The sequence below is a fragment of the Tachyglossus aculeatus genome, chromosome 5 (assembly GCF_015852505.1).
Source record: "Tachyglossus aculeatus isolate mTacAcu1 chromosome 5, mTacAcu1.pri, whole genome shotgun sequence".
In the NCBI taxonomy this organism is placed as follows: Eukaryota; Metazoa; Chordata; class Mammalia; order Monotremata; family Tachyglossidae; genus Tachyglossus; species Tachyglossus aculeatus.
Window position 1 is genome coordinate 90,844,189 of NC_052070.1, and position 22,366 is coordinate 90,866,554.

Here is a 22,366-nt window from a genome sequence, read left to right on the forward strand (position 1 = left end):
CCTACTAACTTTGCCATATTGTACTCTGCAAATAGTAAGAACTCAATAAATCACACGGATTGACAGTGCCCTCCCAAGCAACTAGAACAATGCTCTGAAGACACTAATGCTTGTTTGAATATACACTCTGACAATTCCAGAGTTCCTTAGAAATCTGCTGCAACTATTTGGGAACTTATGCACACTGTGCAAGACCCACTTTAGCACACTGGGTGACATTTGTGTTTAAATATTTTCACGGTACAATGTTTTTTCTAGAATCTTCATGTGCTCCAAGACCAGATGGCATAGGGTGCATCTGTTATCTATTATATTAACACAGCAAAAATGTTGGTTACTTATCAAATTCCAATTTACGCATCAGGCACACATGATCATTTAATGTCCATTCTGCCTCTCCCCACAATGGCAGAAGGCCATGGAGAGAACTGTCTGGGGGAATTGTGAGTAGGGGCAAGATGTTTGGAGAGATACCCTGCCACGGCAAGGCCAACAATTGTCCTTTATTTTCTTACAGCTTGCTCTCTCCTTAGCTCAGAAGAGGAGGAGGAAAAGAAGCCCAAAGAGCCAAATTTTCCATGGCCTGGCCTCTCAATGGTCCTCTCACCTCTTTTTCCTTGAGTTTCCCGGGCCAGCTCTCTCCAGCCACTTATTTCACTACTCACTGCACCCCTACCAGGATCTTTCATTACCTTAACAAATCTATTATCAATGGTTCTTGAACACATATGCACAGAGCATTCTTCAGTACTGTTCACAAAAAGATTGAAAGAATGGATTTGTGCCTTAACTGAGTTCAAATTACCCAGCACTGAAGAAATAGTAAACATCTAGGGGACAACAACTGTTCTGAAATCTGACTTTTATAATGGTATTGCCTTGAGACTCTAGTTGAAAGAGTCCACTTCACAAATTATAACCTTTCCAAATGAACTATCAGTAGCCTCCAGAGAAAGGTTATTCACAAATAATGCTGAGAAATGGGAAACGGACACCATACTAAATAAAAGCCTAGAATTTAAATTAATTAATCATTAGCAGTTAATATAAACAGGCCCTTATCTTATTTTAGGAATAAATTTGGAGATTTAAATGCTTCTAAATTACCACTGCCTGAAGAATGCAGAAAGTGCCTTACATGAAAAAGGTCACCAGTGTAAAAAAAAACAAATAACTGTGCTGCTGAATATTGAAAGACTATCAGAGAAAGATTATATTGGAGGAAGCTTTAGCTGAAATTGCAAGGTTGAAAAGAACAGTAAATTATAACAACACAGGGATGTATGTATGTACATCTATAGAGCCCTAAGGAAACAATCACAGAAAACTGACAGAAGAGAACTCTGCTGGGAGGAGCTAGTCATTAACACTTCTGCTGTTTCAGAGATTCGCTTCAGAAAATTACTCACTCAGTCCTTGATATCATGTGTTACAATAAAAGCCAAGTTCTGAAGGAGACAGCTAATGTCATACAATGTTATGAAGCAAAGCCAAATCCCTAACCTTCCTAAAAAAGACAGAAGCCTTAGAAATAAAATTGTATTTATGTAATACCATAAACACCTATGACAGTTTAAGCAGACTTTACCTAGTAGTGGTGACAATTTAATCCCCCTATTTGGCCTAAGTGAAGAAAGATAATCATCTGTTACATTTTGCAAAACAATGATTTAAGGGAAAGCTGTACACACCCAGGAAATATAGCAATATTCCAAGTGTAGGAGGCAACAAGAAAGATGACATGAACTTGAGTAGGAATAGGCAAAGAGAGTAAAGCTGGGTATAGGGTGAAAATGAGCAGACAAGTAGTCAAGCCACAGTTGTGCAAAGCACTGAAAATCACCAGGGAGCTGACGATTCAATGTGCACAGAAAGCCTAGCAAAGACCTACTCCGACGCTTGTCATTCAGTTTGAGTACTGCCCAATTATATAACTGGGCAAAGACCCTGCAAACCATTTTAGAACAAGACATTGTAAAAGGCCAACTTTTGATGCAAACAAGGTATATTAATAAAGTAACCAAGCACGGACATCCACTGGAAGCTACAGACTCACAGAAAACTCATTATGGGCTGGGAACGTGTCTGCTAATTCTTTTGCACTGTACTCTCTCAAGTGCTTAGTACGGTGTTCTGCACATAGTGAGCGCTCAATAAATACCATCGATTGAAAAGTGTTGTTTCAGCAAGCATATTTTTGTCTCATAACCCAATGTGGCAAAATGCCACTTTTGGAAACCTCCGGCACTAGCTACTTATGATTGGGGACCAGAAGGAAGCAGAAGGTAAGCAGGTCTGATTTCTCCAAAGCTCCCTCTTTTCCCACATTCTTCTATTCCCACCCCTGGACTGAGGATCAGGTGGAAGGAGTGGGCGCAAGAGGCACATACCCCAAGGCTCACTGGGCAAAGGGGGAGGGGAGAAGGGGGGAACCATTCAAATGGGGACTAGTTACAGCTAGCTCAGTCTGAAAAAACCGAAGGTGATCCCCCTTGCCTTCAAGAGCAGTTCCCCAAGCAGCAGACTGCAGTTCACCAGCCTGGACCAAGAACACAGCAGGGTTTTTCTGTGTTCCTGCCTGGCTCCAGGGCTAGTTTGGAGCTTTCTCTTGTCACTGGTCCCAAGACCTCACTCAGAGTGGTGAGCTGGGAACCCCGCTTACCGGACCTGGTCCAGGACACCTGTAAGGTGATCTGGCACAGGCAAAGGTGCCTGAACTCAGGCACTGCTGTGCCACTGTTGCTATGCCACTCAGGGGCCTATAGAACCATTGCACCGGTGACAATGCCAGAACCACCGGTCTCTTCTGCTGCCGACGGGAGCTTCCCTGGGCCAGGAGCCAGAGCCAAGTACTGTTTGGCTAGCGGTGGCAACAACAGCAGCAACAAAGACAACAGAGATCGAGTACTCTTGCCTCTTCCTTTCCCCATTCCCCCGCTTTCCTCTATCCTCCTTCAAACTCTGTTCTCCTCAAGAGCTCTCCAAATTCTACATGCCCCAGGTCCCAACAGTCTTAATCTGGCCCTGCTCGGATTCTTCAATTCCCAAGCTCCCTAACTCTCCTAATTGCTACTCAGTCCCCCCAACCCCGTCCCCCAAGTCTCTGTTCTAGACACAGCTATTAATGGGCCTGACTTTAAACAAAATGCAATACACGTCTAATAAACACATATGCACAAAAATAAGGAATATGGCATACATAATATGCCTTACATCGTGAGCCCTTATTAGGCACATTTAATAAATACCACAGTTATATAAATCACTAGAAAGAGATGCTACATGAGTTTGTTCGAGTTTTTTTGAAGCCCTTTGCTATCTAATCAGATTCATCACCCATAACTATGATGTCGGATAGTGTAAAAAGAATCAGTGAGATAATAATAGTAATAATAATAGTATTTAAGCAGTGCAGATTCTACTCTTGAAATGTTTGCGATTGGATCGAGGCTCATCATCAGTTATTTATGATAGGAGATTTCATCATCACAATCCAAGGAATTGGATTAGATACAAACTAATCAGATCAAAAGCAGTTCCTCTACCACATGGGGCTCACAGACTTCAAGATCAGCAGAACAGATATCGTATTCCCATCTTACAGATAAAGAAATGGGCAAGTAGAGATTAAGTGATTTTCCCCAAGTTGCCCAGGAGGTCAGCAGCAGCAGAACTGGCCCCAGAACCTGGAATGCCACTAAGCCACACTCCCACTCCAAATTCCAATGGTGCAGCAACATGGCCCAGTCACAGGAAATCCAAATTCAGTAGTTCAAATTAAGTTGCTTGATGTCACTCCCCCACCACCTTGTCACAGGCTCCATTCACATACCCTGAGTCTGGACCCTCCCCCAGGGTAACTGCCTTCCATCTGCACTTGAAAGACTTGTTCGAGACCACAAGGAAAACCTACTCTGGTAGGTGCCAAATCTCTTCCTACTGGCCTGGGCAACTCCTTCCAAGGATGGAGGTAATTTCAGAACCCACCTGGCTTAGCGAGGGCTAACCAAACTGAATTCTTCATCTATGCCAAGGACCTTGGTTCTCAAGACTGCCTGATGCCAGACTAGAACCCCCAGAGGGACTCCCAATTACATGGACGTCTCCAAGGCTTCCATGAAGCACTCTGGATTCAGTGATCCACAGCAGCAACTTGGGCACACACAAACTTGAGGCCCATATTTTCTGTAGCTTTCATAGCAACCTGAGGGATTCCTGGCACTGAAAAGTTTTTCATGAAATGCCCTGTCTGCTAATCCATTTCAAATGACATTGGTACTCCTTCCACTTTCACCTCACCTTTTCTTCTCTTCAACAATTTAGTCTAATGGGGGAAAAAATAAGCTGGGAATTCAAATTTTTGTGCCAATTAATTCTGCAGGGTCTAAGATCTTTTGAGCTTACCTGCAAGACTACTTTAAACCAGGGAAGCCTTAAAAAGTCTTGATACATAGTCAAATTATTACTCATTGCAGTTACTAAGTACCTCTATGTGCCAAGCACTTTTCTAAACACTGGGGTGGTTACAAATTAATCATGTTGGACACAGTCCCTGTGCCACATGGGTCTCACAGTCTAAGGGGGAGGGAGAACAGGTCTTGAATTCCCATTTTTATAGCTGAGGAAACAGATACAGAAGTTAAGTGACTTGCCTAAGGTAACACAGCAAGTGGCACAGTCAGATTTAGAACCCAGATCCTCTAACTTCCAGGCCCACGGTCTTTTCAAAAGGACATGCTGCTTCTCATTGTATTACTATAATCAACATAAATGACTACATATTTTAGAAGGGGTTTATTTACGAAAGCTGAGAATAGGAGGAAACGTTTTTTATTTACTTTTCAAATTAGAGGTCTTTTTTCAGTGTTTTTCCTCAAAAAAAGAGACTTGTTTAAAATGATCAAAACAAAGGTATTAAAAGATAAGGTGCAGAACTTAACTGCCGAATGACCTTTTAAAAACATACCCGAAAGACTGCCTCAGAGCTACCAATAATGGGCAAAAGGACACAGTTTTTAGTTGCCCACACTATTTGAGAGATTCAGTTATGGAATGTGGAGTATTTCAGAAGCATTTTACTACAAATGCAAGATTTTAATTTTAAAATTTCCAGTATTTTTTGTTTAAATAAACATGTAATTTGGTCCTGTTTGATGCTACTATAAAGAATAACTGTTATTAATAACAGTACAAGCTATTTAATGATAGTAATAATAATGATGGTATTTGTTAAGCACTTACTATGCGCCAAGCATTGTTCAATATAGAATACACAACACTGAAAATTTGGGAAAATAGATAATCAGAAGGTTCATGAACCTACATGAATTTGATACCAACTACTGATCATTTAGCAATTTTTAATTATGTGAGGTCCTGACAAAAAAAATTTTGCAAATGTCCCATGGCACTGAGGATACAGAAATGACTCACTTCACAATACTGTAATGTACCATGCATAGTCAAAAACAGTACCTTGGTTGGTTATTTTGTGTCTGTGTGTGTGTGTGTGTGCGCGCGCGCACACTCAAGCATATACTCTTATACAGTTCTACTATCAATGATAAACATACATGCTTGTCCTCAACCTCAAATAAGTTTATCACATGAGAATATCACAGCATTTGACTGCCACTATTCTTAATTTTGAAAACACGTAAATAAAAATGTTTGTAGAGGTGAGCACTGGAAATTAGAGGACCTGGGTTTTTGATCCCAAGTCCACCACTTGTCTGTTGGCTGATCTTTGTCGCCCCGTCTCCTCAAATTCTAAAATAAAAATATCTGTTCTCCACCCTGCAACTAAAGCCCTATGAGGGACAGGGACTGTGCCCGATCTGATCACGCATACAAATAAGATTACCTCTTTAATTCATCCCTGTAATTGAATTTATTCATTTATGTTCCTGTCAGTTTCCATCTCTAGACTGGAATCTCATTGTGAGCAGGGAACGTGTCTACCAACTGTTATACTGTACTCTCCCAAGAGCTCTGAACACAGTAAGTGCTCAATAAATACCATCAATAAGTACCACATTCCTCCCCGCAGGAACCCAGGACTCCCTTCAGTCCCTAAGCTAATTCCTGACCTTCAGCTAAATGGTGATGTACAGTATCTATCAATGGACTGACTTGTATTTTACCAATATAGTGATTCTATCCTAACTCTCCCTTACCCTCCTAACACAGGCTTCATCCGTTTCAGGTTCGCTCATAACCAACAATTCAGACTATGGGATGAGCGAGTGAGACCCATGGCATAAGGAACGGATGAGCATTGGTCCAAGTGTGAAGACTTTGGGACCGGGAACTTATGCCGAGGGATTGACTGTGGTGCTCCTGATTTGTGGGCCCCCACTCATTTGCCAGTTTTGCTCCCACTGGAGGAGTGGGTACAAGAAATAAGCGGGCAGGAGGGCAGTAGATTAGCAAGTAAGCCAATCGTATTTACTGAGCACTTACTGTGTGCAGAACACCGTACTAAGCTCTTGGGTGAGTAAAATATAAACAATAAACAGACACATTTCCTGCCCACAACAAGCTTAAAGTGCCTGTCGGACTTTCCCAAACAAAACCCATTTATGACCAAAGTGATTGTAGCATAGTTCCAACTGGACTGGAATAATGAGCGTTCATTCAAATCACTTTGGCAATCATCCCCCCGATATTCTTTGGAGATATCATTTGGGCATTTCTCACCCATGTGAAAAATTCTCCTTCCTCCAGCCTCCATCCTCTCACTCACACTCTGCCTCCAACTTAGAACCTGTTCGTCTCCAAATATGACAACCATAGCTCTTCCCTATTCAAAGCCCTCTTAAAATCCCACCTCCTCCAACGATCCTTCCCCAATTAACTCCCAGTACCCAATGTCTTATAATAAACCTGCCAGCCATCTCTAGAACTTATTTGTTCATTCATTCATTCAATAGGATTTATTGAGTGGTTACTGTGAGCAGAGCACTGTACTAAGCACTAGGAAAGTACAATACAGCAAATAGAGACAATCTCTGCCTACAACAGGTACACTTATTAGCACTTTGTGAATACATATCAGTTGTACATTCAATTACTTATTTGAATCCTCTATTCGTATATATCAGGGCCCATGTGAGTTCTTGTTTTGTGCTTCACAAGTGTGTATCTCAGTTCGCTGCACTCAAGTGGACTCTCAAAATACTATTACTATTTCTATTAATCACACTATTAAAAAATAGCTCCCCTGAGTTCTTGAGAAAGTAGACCCAAACGATCAGCCTACTGTATGCTATAATTTTACTTTCAGATATAAGTATTTTCAATTATTTGAAATAATGAGACTCCTTTCCATTCACAAGTTAATAATCAATGGGATTTTCTGATGACCTCCATGCAGACCACTGCACAAGTCCTTCAAAGAATACATTAGAAATAGGACATGGGTCATCCCATCAAAGGACTTTCAATTATAATGAGTTAATATCTTGCTTCAAGGTCACACAATACACCCAGTTTTTCTATCATTTTTGTTGGTTTCCCCACTTGAAACTCAAGTGTGCCTTGGTACTTCTGTATTCTCCCAAGCCCTTAATATAATATCTAGCATTCAGAACGTACTCAATAATTACCCCAATTGACTGATAATGAAACGCAAGGGATGTGTTCTCGCCAAGCCTTATGTTAAAACTCAAGTTGTGTCTGCCACTGTGTGCACACACACCTACACGTATTCCTTCCAATGCCACATTCATTCATTCAATCGTATTTATTGAGCGCTTACTGTGTGCAGAGCACTGTACTAAGCGCTTGGGAAGTACAAGTTGGCAACATATAGAGACGGTCCCTACCCAACATTGGGCTCACAGTCTAGAAGGGGGAGACAGAGAACAAAACAAACCATATCATGTTCTATCCAGACAAAACCCTGTTGTTGGAAGAATGTTCCCTAATACTGCCATCACATTCTAGTCAAAATGCATAGAGAAAACATATTTTATAGTGGAACTGAGTTTCTGAACCTCTCACTGAAACACAGAAGACTCATCAGCATGAACTATTACAAGAAGATTTAAAGTAAACCAGCCTGTCTTTCAGAAGTCTCCAGCCATCTGATGAAGTTGGTTTTTTTGCAGTACCAAGATACAATATGGCACTTCAAGCATGGTTTTAAGCGGGGGGAGAAAAAGAGAAAATAATAAGGGAAAAGATTATGGATCCCCAAAATCAGATGGGGAACAACTCAGAGAAATTAGACCAAGGTTTGCCAGGGAAGTAGTCACGTGCTGTGAAGTGGTGGACATCCTTATGGTTTCCACTGGTGGATTTGCTGGGGGGTTGTGGAAGGATGTCTGCAAGCTGGTAATTTTTCAAAAGGGCAGACGTGGGAAGGTCATCCCAGAATTGAGCCTATAAGAAATCACCTCAAAAAGGAGCCTCAAATCACGCCGGCAAGTTAGAGTGTTAGCAGCAGCTAATAGAACCTTGTATCAGTCAACAATATGCACAGCACACATCAATCCATGTGGGGAGTCAATGACTTGCTTGAACTGTTCAGCAACTATGCCCTCGGTTTCCAAAAGTGAGTAAAATGAGTTCTGCAATTAGTCATTCCCCCCCAGCTAACTGGAGGATATGTATTTTTTTTATTTGTTTTTTACTATTAGGCTACTGTACCTACATGCTCAATGGTTTGTAAGTTGCATATTGTCTGCAGTCATACCATTGGGAGACAGTGCTCAGCCTGAGCCTCAAGGAGAACCTCAGGCCACATAGGCTCTCATATCTAGGGAAGTGGATTTATCAGTTTTGTCCTTCCTTCCTTGAGTGCAGCTTGCAAGCCACAGTTTAGCCACCCTGCTACATAAGTCTAGGGACCTAACAGTCAAAGAAGTCAGAGTCACATGCTGTGAGCAGTCTTCTAGACTGTGAGCCCACTGCTGGGTAGGAACCATCTCTATATGTTGCCAACTTGTACTTCCCAAGCGCTTAGTACAGTGCTCTGCACACAGTAAGCGCTCAATAAATACGATTGAATGAATGAATGCAAATAATTTATTGCACAACTATTTACTCATTTTCATATAAAATGAAGAGTTAACACTTCAGGCTCTGCCTCCTCTCCCCAGAGCAACGCCCTGCCTTGCCCTCGCCTCCCAAATCAGAGCAGCAAAAACTTCTATTTTAAGCCCCGGCCCAGGCAGCACTGTAGCCTCTGTGGAAAGGAAATTGCCAGGGCACTGGTCTAAAATAAAAAGGCCTGTGCTGACCCTGCCAGAGAATGAAGCAGCATGCTGGAGAGGTGGTCAGAAGCAACCACTTCTCTGGCCTTGGTAAAACATTCCACTCCCTTCCTAAAGAACACTTCCTCCCAAGGTCACCCAGTAAGTGGTTAGGACTTCTCAAGCTAGTATTCTTTCGAATAAGACCGTACAGTATACTGTTTTTTCCACTACCCTAAAAACTGGGCGAACTTAATCTTCTGACTACCTCAAAGCTAAACCTTTGATCTCTCTGACTTTTCACGATCAGAGAAGGAACAAACCATGTCGAAATTCAGAATCAATCACCAACACGTTCCAATTACCGATTCTGCAAATGTTAAAATCAAGCGACTGACTTCTAGGTTGACAAATGGTAGGACCAGTTCAACCCAATACAATGTCCTCTGGAGGATTAGATAGATGTAGTCTCCCTGAGTGGAAGAGGCAGTGTGGTCTAGTGGATAGAGCGTGGGTCTGGGTGTCAGAAAGACCTAGGTTCTAACCCCAGCTCCAAAGCTTGTCTGCCAGGTGACCTTGGGCAAGTCATTTTACTTCTCGGTGCCAGTTACCTCATCTATAAAATGGGGATTAAGACTGTGAACCCCACATAGGACATGGACTGTGTCCAATCTCATGACTTATCTGCCCCAGAATTTACTAAGTGCCTGAAACATATCTGATATAGTTATAGATGGATAAAACTGAGGGTTTGGAACATGAGAGAAGAGAAAATAATGAATGAATGTAAGGATGCACAATTAGTCACTACGATGGGAGCTTTCTTCGAAGGTGGATTTTCACCTATTTGGGGAGACATATAAGATTATCATCATTCCCTCCTCTATCTCTTGTAATGCTATGGAGATCACTTCCTTCTCCACTCAATATATATTTGTACATTTTTTTTAAAAAAAAACTGCTGTTACTGTATGGGGGGGCAGGGAGGAGAGAAGAAGATAAAGCCTGGGAGGAGAGAGGACAGTTGGATGAAGAGAGAAAAGAAGGATAAAGAGAAGAGGGAAGAGAAGAAGAAAATGTTTGAGAGTGACAAATGGTTATAACATAACTGGGAACATAAAATTATTAAATAAATCACCAGTGAACTCTGACACCCATTTCAGGCATGGAGCACGGGATGAGAATATCAGGATAAATTTTGCAGCTTTGATTCACTCCAATACTGCTACTTCCACTTCGAAGTGATAAAAATATTTCCTGTTTCAGAAACTAAGTTTGAAATTCAGGCATGTTTGTGGTGCTAGCCGACCAGATATTTGCACCTCAACCTGGCACCTACTCATGTTAAAATAATGTGGCGGTGCTCGACGCTTAATCACAGACTCTGTTATTTAGCCAACTTGAGAAGTGAATAATTTTACAAAGCCCTAAATAAAGCAAATCTTGATCAGAGCAATAATCCTAATAGCTCTCCAAATCTGATCCTGATTAAATCAATCAATCAATCAATCAATCGTATTTATTGAGCGCTTACTATGTGCAGAGCACTGTACTAAGCGCTTGGGAAGTACAAATTGGCATCACATAGAGACAGTCCCTACCCAACAGTGGGCTCACAGTCTAAAAGGGGGAGACAGAGAACAGAACCAAACATACCAACAAAATAAAATAAGTAGGATAGAAATGTACAAGTAAAATAAATAAATAGAGTAATAAATATGTACAACCATATATACATATATACAGGTGCTGTGGGGAAGGGAAGGAGGTAAGACGGGGGATGGAGAGGGGGACAAGGGGGAGAGGAAAGAAGGGGCTCAGTCTGGGAAGGCCTCCTGGAGGAGGTGAGCTCTCAGCAGGGCCTTGAAGGGAGGAAGAGAGCTAGCTTGGCGGATGGGCAGAGGGAGGGCATTCCAGGCCCGGGGGATGACGTGGGCCGGGGGTCGATGGCGGGACAGGCGAGAGCGAGGTACAGTGAGGAGATTAGTGGTGGAGGAGCGGAGGGTGCGGGCTGGGCAGTAGAAGGAGAGAAGGGAGGTGAGGTAGGAGGGGGCGAGGTGATGGACAGCCTTGAAGGCCAGGGTGAGGAGTTTCTGCCTGATGCGCAGATTGATCGGTAGCCATTGGAGGTTTATGGAAGCCCATAGTAAATGGGCTTCAAGTGTTAAGAAGATAAGCCCCTGGAGGGCAGGGCTTTGTCACTTTGATTTACACTAAGTTCTGCCATAATGCTTGTTATCATTACCATTTATTATTCAATCACATTTTTTAGCGCTTATTGTTTGCAAAGCACTGTATTAGCTCTTGGAGCACTGTACCCATTTGCACTAGAACGTGATGACAGAACTGGGGAAGCCATCAAGATACAAGACAGGGCATTTTATGAAACACCCGTGAGCAGGTGCACAGTAGATCCAATAGTACAATGCAAGCTCTCCTTAAAAGTGCCATTCTGCAAGAACGGAAACCCTGTGTTATATGAAAGCCAGGTTTAATTTTGAATGGTACCGCTACTAGACTACTTCTGAGGGCTCCACCAACACCCCACCCCACCCTACTCCTACATCCTCCGGAATGAATGCTGTCTTGAGCAAGACCCCTGGAGCCTAGCTTCACAGGAATTTTCCTGCTCTGCTAGACCAAGGTAGCTTGACTCTGATGTCAGGCCACCTGGATAGTAATGCTTCCAGCAGGTCTAAACTGAAGGTTGACAGCTGGAGGAAAGAGAAGCCATGTTTAAGCAGCTTCTGCACATCAAAAGAGAGGACACCCAAGTTGTTACCAGTTCACTGATATGGGAACTGTTTACTCTTCAGTCAATCAATGTTATTTATTGAGTGCTTATTTATGTGCAGAACACTGTACTATGCCCTTGGGAGAGCACAATACAGCAGAGCTGATACCAGGAAAAGGTTTTTCTACCATTGCGCTAGGTTGTAGAAGGAAGTAGGGACATTCTAACAGTGTTAGGGTGAAGACTACAGTTTTACAAGAATCCCATGAAGAAATCAAAAGAGTAGCTTCATGGTTTGGTTAAACTCAAGTATGAAAAGTCTCGGTGGGTGAAATAATATCACAGCAAGACAGTGACAAAGCTAGGAATAGAAACTAAAGACTGATGTGCTGCCCTCTGATCTTATCACCAGACCTCCAACCCTTGCTGGATATCCAGTCAAGAAAAGAATCTAAATGCTAGAACTTAAATTTCAGGTGCTATTTTTTTTTAAGGTGGTGAGTGTTCTGTTTTTTGCTGCCCGCGCTCAACTGTTGCTTGGCCACAGCCCAAAGTCTCAAAATTAGATTAATGAATTAGACAAAAGCATATGTGGTTGTGTTCACCAATAAAGTAGATGGTGCTATTTTAGAATCCTGACAACTTTAAAGCGGCTTTGTTGTAAAACTGAAATCTTGCCATTTGCACATTTTGCTTCAATTGAAGTTACTTAGCTTCTTCTACACAAGAAAATGTGTCTGGAATTGTAATGAACAATACTCTCCCTTACTAATATAAACTTGCACTAAAAGGTCATGTTTCAAGATTGAGGTTATTGTTTTCATCATCTCTCTCTTTAGACAGATGGTTGGACCTCACTGATATTACCTCCCATAATTTAAATGTGTTTTTAACAGCTCAGCCCTCTTACTTGAAGGGTTTCGTATCAACACTTTATGAAAACACTGCACTTAGTTGGCTTAATCTGTACTTTGCCCAATTTTACCTCTGTTTCTTTAGTGATGTTTCATTTACTGCAAAGGGTCTTAAGCTAAGTATCATTCAGCATTTTTAAAAACTGTTTGAATTGGAAACAAAAACAAAAATCCAGTATAGATGTGTTGAATGAAAAACCAATTACACCATCTCTGTGGGTCGGGGTAGAGGAAAACGTGTTAAGTTCTTATGAAAAAACATATCCTAGCCCTTTTCAAAAACATGCTCAAAATTTTACAAATAGGGGCAGTTCTATCATTGAAATTTAATATGTAATACAATAGGTGAAATTGTTTACAATAGGATAACTTCTGTAAGCCTTCAAGCCCCATAGCACATATGTACATATCTGTAATTTATTTATTTATATTAATGTCTGTTCCCCATCTAGACTGTAAGCTTGCTGTGGGCAGGAAATATGTCTATTATATTATACTCTTCCAAGCACTTAGTACAGTGCACACGGGAAGCATTAAATACAACTGACTGATTAAATTAGAATAGCCTAACTTCCCTTTCACTTATGTTTTTATTTATAAGGACCCAATATTGTGCTTTTGCTCCTCCAATAGTCCACAACTGAGCAGGACAATGTTTTGGTTCAGGAATTCAATCAAATTAGGTTTGTGCAATTGAATGTTGTAAATATTTTTAAAGAAATTCAACTTTCCCTCTGGGAAAGATTTTGGTTCGTCATCTTTCCTTTAAGTTAATGATTTTTTTTCAGAAAAACTTTTTTTCACATCTTTCCCTAAAAGTCATGAGACATTAAGAACCACAGAAAACGTCTTTAAATTGGTTATCAAAATTATAATTACTATTAATAATAACAATAATAATGACTGTGGTTTGTGTTAAGCATTTACTATAGGTCAAGTATTATACTATGCACTGAGATAGATACAAGATGATCAGATTGGATGCACTCCGTGTCCTACATGGGACTCACAGTCTAAGTAGGATGGAGAACTGGTATTTAATCCCCATTTTACAGATGAGGAACCTGAGGCACAGAGAAATTAAGTGACTTGCCCAAGGTCACAAAGCAGATATAGGGCAGTCAGAATTAGAACCCAGACCCCCTGGCTCCCAAGCCCTTGCCTTTTCCACAAGGTCAAGCTGCTTCCTAATTAACTAAATATTACAATTTAAGTACTCTGAAATATACATGAAAATCATTTTATTTACTCTAAGTAAAAAGATGTTTGCAAAATAAGTTTCCCTAAAAAACTTTGAAGTTCTAAACTACTCAGAGCCTAAAACCACTGAAATTTTAAGTTATTCTATCAATTTGAAAGCTTAAAGTAACTGGAGTCATATAACTTCCAGAAATAGAGATTTACTCGCTACACATAGGATAGTTGTTTGGAATAGTCACTATATATTGCTCATTCATCGGATACGGTATCAGATACTATTATGGGCTTGAACATCGCCCAGTTTAAAATAATACTTCTATTTAATTCCTGCAAGCATTCACCAGACGTAAATAAGCTATGCTATTCAGAAATCTGTAACAACCACTTAAATTCAATTCTGCAGCTTCACTGCTACAACCAATTTACAAAAATTTAACAATTTAATAGTAACTAATTATCCTTATTCCAGGCACTTCAAAGTAAGTATCAAACTTTAGAAATTTGGGTAGAGGAGATGGTGGTTCAACCATACTTCAAATGTATGAATTCATTTCATAAATGAAATACTCACTAGCCTCATTCGTATTTTACAGCCCTCAGGCAATCCTCAAACCCAATTTTAAAACTCAACAGAGAATGTGGTTGGACCCAGTTACTCTCAGAGAGCTCATCTGTGCACTTCTCCAATTGGGTCCCCATGTAAAAATCTATTTCTACTAGGCTTCTGAATCCAAGAGGGTTCTCTCAGAGGCCCTACAGACCCACAGCCTGAGAGTCAGAAGGACCTGGATTCTGATCCCAGCTCTGACACTTGTCTGCGATGAAACCTTGGGCAAGCCACCTTGCTTCTCTGGGCCAAAGTTACCTCATCTGTAAACTGGGGATTAAGACTAACCTTTAAGACTGTGTCCAACCTGATTAGCTTATACCTACCCCAGCGCTTAGAAGAGAGTCTGGCACAGAATAAGCACTTAATACCATAATAAGTATTCTCTAAATGCTAACATTTATCCAATAGGATAATATGTACATCCACTATTTTCTTGGTCCAGGAATTTTAGGTGAACAATTTTTGCCATTTTCCATTCATGTATACCTGAAATTAGTGATCAAAGAAAAAAAATCTCGATTCTATGAGATCCTTGAACACCTATGTAGTCCACAATGATTAATACTTCAGATCACGTTTATATGAGAAAAATAAAACTATTGTTAATCAAGTAACAGAAAGGCCTACACTTGGTACACACTAGTGTTGATCTTAGCCTTCTCTCTTAACGACCTAAACCTATTCTCACACTGTTGGTATTTGGGGGTGTTTTCTCAAAGAAAGCTACGCTAATATAGCATGATAAGACCTTTGGGTATAATTCTCACCTTAATTCAGGCTCACCTTAGATGCCTGGCCTTGCTCCTCTCCAACAACTCCCTTACTAAATAATTTTGATTCCTTCCAGATTTTCTAATTTTGTGGTTGCCCTACTTGAATTTTTACCATTATGTTCATGTAATCAAAACTCAAATATCACTGCTATCAGATTCAATGCAAAAAGTCCCCTAAAACCAGCTCTCATGGAAAGTCTGGTATTCAGCTTCTAAGTCCCAGCAAATGTTGCACATTATGGAGCCCTGTACTTCCCAATGAATGTACAATGTAAATCGCTATCAAAATTCTCACTAGTTTATCCAAGCAAGGGATTGTTTTGGAGTATTGGCTGTTGAGCATGATTGAATTTAAGGCACTTTAGTTTCACAGCTCAAGTGAAATGTAATGTAATGTAAATTAAATGAAAGCCTACCTGCAGAAAAGCTAGCTGATTTTTAAATTAGAATTTAAAAAATTTGAATAATCTATTCCTAACAGATAAAACCTGCTTTCGGGATTTCTAATTCAATTTAGAATATTGTACCTTTGATTGCAAATTGCTAGTGGGAAATAAGGAAAAAATAATTTTCATTTAGAAAGTAGTTCTGCATATACCTGTCCAGCAGCACTTTAAGTTTTTTTGGGGGGTGGGGGGGGGGGAGAAGGTGAAGGGTCAAAGGCAGTAAAAGCCACCATGAAGCCATCAATAATCTGCATTCTAACCAATGTTCAAGTTCACATTCATAAGCCACTTGATTCCCATCATTGGCCTTGGCAGACTGAAGAACACTAGTTTTTTTTTAGAATGATATTCATTCTGAAGAGAACCTTTTATTTTCAGAGCCTTTAACTACAAAATTACCCTACATTGAAACAAAGTGCTTCCCTCATTTTTATTTTAAGACTTCTATGTAAATTATGATGATAAAGCCTGCGCTGTTGGAGCATTCTATCTAGTATGTATTCCAGTAAAATTAAAATTCAATAACTCAAGACTCATTTAATTGCTAGTTTAAACTATCCTCGCAAACTAACAGTAAATAGCCTCAATATTAATGAAAAAAACTCAACCCATATAGATTACCAAACAAAAATATCTAAGTATCTATCTGGAAAAAATCAAACTAGATCACACTCCATAACAATGTCATACTTAACTTTAAATGAGGCTCAGAAAATATAAGAAAGCTGGCTGCGACTTTACAACTGGCGTCAGGAAGTTTCATTCCAACTAAAGGAGAATCCAGAGCTGAGCACTTTCTTTTCCCCATTCATAAGCTCTTTCCCGGCATTAACAAGGGGGTACGAGCCCCTTATCTTTCACATACCCAGCCTTCAGAGGTTTGAAAAACAAATAGTGGCAGGCACTGATGCCTTCTCTAGTAAAGGAGCCAAGGGACAGCGGTGGTAAGGCCCAGGAGAGAAGTCTGTCACTGAAGTGAAGCACTTTTACTGCTCCAAAGTACTCCAGTACTATGTAACACTCATGTGGTCCCATCAAATTATTTTGCCTACCAAAAAAAAAAAAAAATAAGCCTGAGACACAAATCCAGGAAAGTGTCTGCTCTGAAATTCAATAACAGCCATTCAGTAAAGGCTTCGTAAAACAATGTTTACACATTAACATTTGCTATTACAAGCATTTCTATTAAGAATCTCATACAGAGAAGAAAAAATAAATTGTGCTACACACGGCCGTGTATATCTCAGGTACCCCAAAAAAGCACACAGCTTTTGCTTCCTACCCTCCGCCCCATGCTGGGCCATTCTCGTACGGGGAGCTTTCCCAAAGATTCTTAACAGGGAGAATTTTCGGGCTAGGTGCTTGGTCAACGATGAGCCGTGACTTCAAACACCAATGGAATCAGAAGGACCTGAGTTCTAATCTAATCTACTAAGGACATATAAAAAAAGCAAAAGCAGTTTTCGGGATTTTATGATCTCTGAAGTCTTTCCTGTATATTTCAGAAATTGGGGAGGGGTGGGGTGAGAGGTCTGGACTCAAGGGAGAAGGAGGAATACGGTGCTTACAAATTTGAATTAGTATGACCATGGTCAATCAGCCAGTTTATTCTCAGCTTCCGCTTTCACCCTGGGAATAACTTGGAATAATTTTAGATTTGCCAACTGAAAAAACTTTTATGTTATGACACGTTACCAACCACACTGACACCTCAACGGGCAAGGCAGATCGCTCATGAAATATGTAACTCAGAAACTCACACTAATGTGAACTGCGTTCCAAACTGGAAGACATAAAAGTAGAAAGGACTCACCTTACTTTTGCTTTTTTTTTTTTAATTACAGGAACTGACATAAAAAAATAGCACATCCTGAAAACCCACCGCTTAACAACATTTCAGGGATCAGCACCATTAATTCTCAACTCTTAAAAATAAAAGGCATAACAGTCACAAAGCCATTATTGCACAATATTATATTGTATATATCTACATATGTTTGTACGTATTTATTACTCTATTTTACTTGTACATATTCTATTTATTTTATTTTGTTAATATGTTTTGTTCTCTGTCTCCTCCTTCTAGACTGTGAGCCCACTGTTGGGTAGGGACCATCTCTATATGTTGCCAACTTGTACTTTCCAAGCACTTAGTACAGTGCTCTGCACACAGTAAGCGCTCAATAAATACGATGGAATGAATGAACAATATAAGAATTTGTGATCTGGATTCAACAAATTTGTTTTAAATGACATGGCCTGCTCTGACTAAAATTTTTCCCAAATTATTTAACTTTGGGGGGTAATAAGTAGAGTCCTCATGAGGGCTTGTGTGATCTTCCCAACCTTTCTATTGTGGCTGCTCTGGTACTCTGTGAAAAAGGATGAACAGTAATACACTGAATTAACACGAATGCCAAGTAATGGGCAAGCAGAAATGATAACTATATTTGGAAAACCCAAGGTTATTTTTATTGTCAGTTACCTAATGATTTAATGTATATCAACAGTTTCTCCAAATACGTTTACAAGTTATAAATAGATCAGTAGTTTAGATCTGATTTCCATTCTTAAGACTATTCGACAGAATCATTATTGAAATTAATGACAAAAATTATAACCAAATAGAAAATACAGTTTAAAGAATATTCAAGAAGGACACTACCAAAATTAAGTGATTTATACTACTTTTAATCCTAAAATGTGAGATGCATTCATTCCAGTGATGCTTCGATGCCTAATTTAATCATACCAGTTCAGATGCCTCCCAAAACAACATTTTCACCTCTACCCGAGGAAAAGAAGGAGGAGGAGTAAATCTCCAGTCCCAAAGATGAAGTCATAAAAGGGCTGTACATCTGATCCTCAAAATTTCTAATTCTCCATTTTGATTGTCCTGAGAGAAGTGGCATTTATTGTGTTTTCCAAAGTTGGTCTGCTACCTCTCTAAAGGCTGTTCGGGTGGCTGCCAAGATAGGAGAGATTAAACGGCAGACAACTGTAGCATTTAACAGATGCCAAAACACCACAGCTGGATTCTTAAAGTGAAAGTGCCCTTCTCCTCTGTACACCTAATCTCACCCTTAGAAAACAAGCTCATCTACGTACAAACAAAAAAGTGTCTACGGTAAAAATGAGGTTGTTTCTCCCAATCCTTACCTGTCTATAGAGAAGAAAAAAAACACTTTTGGTAGAGGAGTCTTTATCTAGAGAAATTCCAGCAAACCCTACACTAGCACCCTAGACTTTGCAGCATGCCCAGCTTCTTTACCTCAAGGCAGGGTTGTGACAGTAACCCCAAATTTCCACCGTTTACATTCCCCCTGGAAACCCCTGGAGTCGCTTTTTTAGAAACAAATCTTCCGCCCCTACACTAGGCGAGCAAGTAGCTCTTGAGGCCCCCCTGGCCGGCTCTCCCCCGGACTATTCAAAAGCAGCGAGAAGGTCAATGAGAAAGTTTCCATAATCCTCAATCTGGGTGGAAATCCTTGGTTTCTCCGGTGGGGAAGCGCAGGGAGGGCGGTTAATACTTTGTAACTCCGCCGTTTCGATCCCGACCTCCTCCAACGGCCACTGCGAGGCGGGCGGCAGCCTGGCCTTCCATTCATTCATTCCATCGTACGTACTGAGCGCTGACTGCGTGCGGAGCACTGCGCTAAGCGCTGGGGAAAGTCCACTAGGGCCATAAAGAGGGACAATCCCGGCCCACCGCGAGCTCACGGTCTAGAGGGGCGGGGAGACAGACATCAATACAGACAGACACCACATGTAAATAAATAAATTTGGAAGCATCTTCTCGCTTTAGAGTCACCTGTGGGTTGCCCGACGCCCCCCGCCCACCGTCCAGGCCTGCTTTCCTCCTTCATCAGAGCCACACTCCCAATCCTCCCTCGTCCCACCTGCTCTCTCCAAAAGCGGCAATCCCCCCCCCCAAAAAAAGATTCCCCCAACCCAAATCCAGTCCCCCAACCCAATCCAATCCACCAACACAAATCCAATCCCCCCCCCACCCCACCTCGCCAGGGGAGGTCTCCCTTCACATACCAGTGAGACTGTGAGCCCACTGTCGGGTAGGGACTGTCTCTATATGTTGCCAATTTGTACTTCCCAAGCGCTTAGTACAGGGCTCTGCACATAGTAAGCGCTCAATAAATACGATTGATGATGATAACAATGGAAAGAGCCCGGGCTTTGGAGTCAGAGGTCACGGGTTCCAATCCCGGCTCCGACACTTGTCACCTGGGTGACTGCGGGCAAGCCACTTCACTTCTCTGCGCCTCAGGTCCCCCATCTGTAAAATGGGGATAATAATGATGGCATTTGTTAAGCACTTACTAGGTGCAAAGCCTGTTTATTTATTCATTTATTACTCTATTTATTTATTTATTTATTTTACTTGTACATATCTATCCTATTTTATTTTGTTAGTATGTTTGGTTTTGTTCTCTGTCTCCCCCTTTTAGACTGTGAGCCCACTGTTGGGTCGGGACTGTTTCTATATGTTGCCAATTTGTACTTCCCAAGCGCTTAGTACAGTGCTCTGCACATAGTAAGCGCTCAATAAATACGATTGATGATGATGATGATGATGTTCTGAGCGCTGGGATGAAGACTCTGAGCCCCCCGTGGGACAACCTGTTCACCTTGTAACCTCCCCGGCGCTTAAAACAGTGATTTGCACATAGCGCTTAAGAAATGCCATCATTATTTTTATTATTATTTTAGACTGTGAGCCCAATGTTGGGTAGGGACTGTCTCTATATGTTGCCAACTTGTACTTCCCAAGCGCTGTACATAGTAAGCGCTCACTAAATACGATTGATGATGATAAGGCAGGGAACGTGCATGGGAATGTCCCGAGCGGCCGCAGGTAAAGCCCATTTTCCGGCGGCCGGGAGAAGGGGGAGGGAAGGAAGGCTAAAAAGGCCCCACTGCCCCTCCCGGGGCCCCAACTCCGAAGCTCGCTCCCCACCTCCGACCCTCCCAACTAACGGGAAGCAGCGAGCCGCTCGGGGAGACCCGCAGGCCCCAGCGCCCTCCTCCAACTTTCCAATCCCTCCCCGCCCAAATCAAAAGCGGGGGAGAGGGAGGGCACGGAAACCCGGAGGATCAACCGAGCGTATTTACTGAGCGCTTACTGTGTGCGGAGCACTGGACTAAGCGCTTGGGAAGTACAAGCCGGCAACATAGAGAGACAGTCCCTACCCAACAGTGGGCTCACAGTCTAGAAGGATGCCGAAATCGGGCTCCCGACGCCCTCTCTTTATTCCAGCCCCCCCTGCCCGACCTCGCCCCTGGAAAACGCGTCCTTGCCGGGCCCGCCGGTCGCCCCCTCCCTTTGCTCCCCGGGCTGGAGACCCCCAGCCCGGCCCACCGGCCCGACCTTTACCTCCAGGCGGCTGAGAGCCCCCTCCTCCCCCCCCCCCCGTTATCGAGCCGCCCCCGCCCCATGCCCCCTCCATCCTGCCCGGGGCAGCGGCCCGGTTGGGGCTGGGGGCTCCTCGCCCCACCCGGCAGGGCCCGCACCGGACAGCGCCGCCGCGCCCTTCCCCTCCACGGACCAGGGCCCGACTTACCGTGCCCCGCACTAGCGCTGTCACACAACACACAACGCACACAACACACACCGCAGCTCTGCCCGGCGACGCCACCGCCGCCGCCTCCAGCTCGGGACTCGCTGGGACCTCAGCGCATTGATCCCGCTTCCAGGGGCTATTTTTAGGAGCCAGGTCCAGGACGGGCCGGAACTTTTCCCGTCCTCCCTGCGCGTGCGCGCTGGAGGGCGGCGTCGCCCTGATGTCCTTCCGCCCCACCCTCCCACGCCCTCTGTCGTGCGCACGGTCCCGCCGCGTCTCTGAGCTGCCCTTGTCGGGCCTTGTTGTCCTGGCGGAAGGGACCGACCGGGTCGAGGGGCGTGGGCGGGTTTTCGCCCCCCCGTGGCCCTAAGATGAGTCGGCCCGGTGGGGGGACTATTTTTCTCCGCCGGGATCACCCCGCCCAGGAAGGAGACGGCGGCGAGGTGGCGCCGGGGGATGGAAGAGATATATTGGTTTGTCTCAGAGGGGACGTGTCCTCCACGGAGGGGTAGGGTCGATGGATGCCAGTCCGGTTGTCGGGCAGCCGTCCCAGGCCCGGTCCCCCGCCCCCCCCTTTCCTCCTCCCACGCCTCGGGCCGGTCCAACCGGAGCCGAGTGACGGGGCGGCCCTCCAATCACGGCGCGCGAGGGTCGAGCCAACCAGCCAATCAAGGCAGAGCGGGGGCGGGGACTGGAAAAGCGCCCGTCGGAGGCACTCGGGGTCTGGGCTGAAGATGAAAGGGAGGGTGCAGACTGACGCCGGGACGCATGCGCGAGGCGGCCGCGCCCCGTGTCCTCCGTTCGGCGCATGTGCAGCGCGATGCCTTTCTGAACGCCGCTCGGGCCTTACGAAGATGGCTCTCTTGCCAAGTCGTCGGCTGCCCTTTCGCGTCGAGTTTTTCATGGCTCCCTGCCC

General features: G+C 43.0%; 1 protein-coding gene across 5 annotated transcripts in view; it reads right to left on the reverse strand.

The window, feature by feature from the left end:
- MEF2A (myocyte enhancer factor 2A) overlaps nucleotides 1-21,935 on the reverse strand; it is a 182,730-nt gene extending 160,795 nt beyond the window's left edge. For 3 of the 5 annotated variants that reach the window (XM_038747496.1, XM_038747500.1, XM_038747495.1), the window contains exon 1: nucleotides 21,451-21,935. The gene's annotated coding sequence lies outside the window, so the exon portion shown is untranslated. The remainder of the gene's footprint in view (nucleotides 1-21,450) is intronic. The other 2 variants (XM_038747501.1, XM_038747499.1) reach the window with 1 other exon arrangement.
- Between the last annotated feature and the right edge of the window lie 431 nt (nucleotides 21,936-22,366).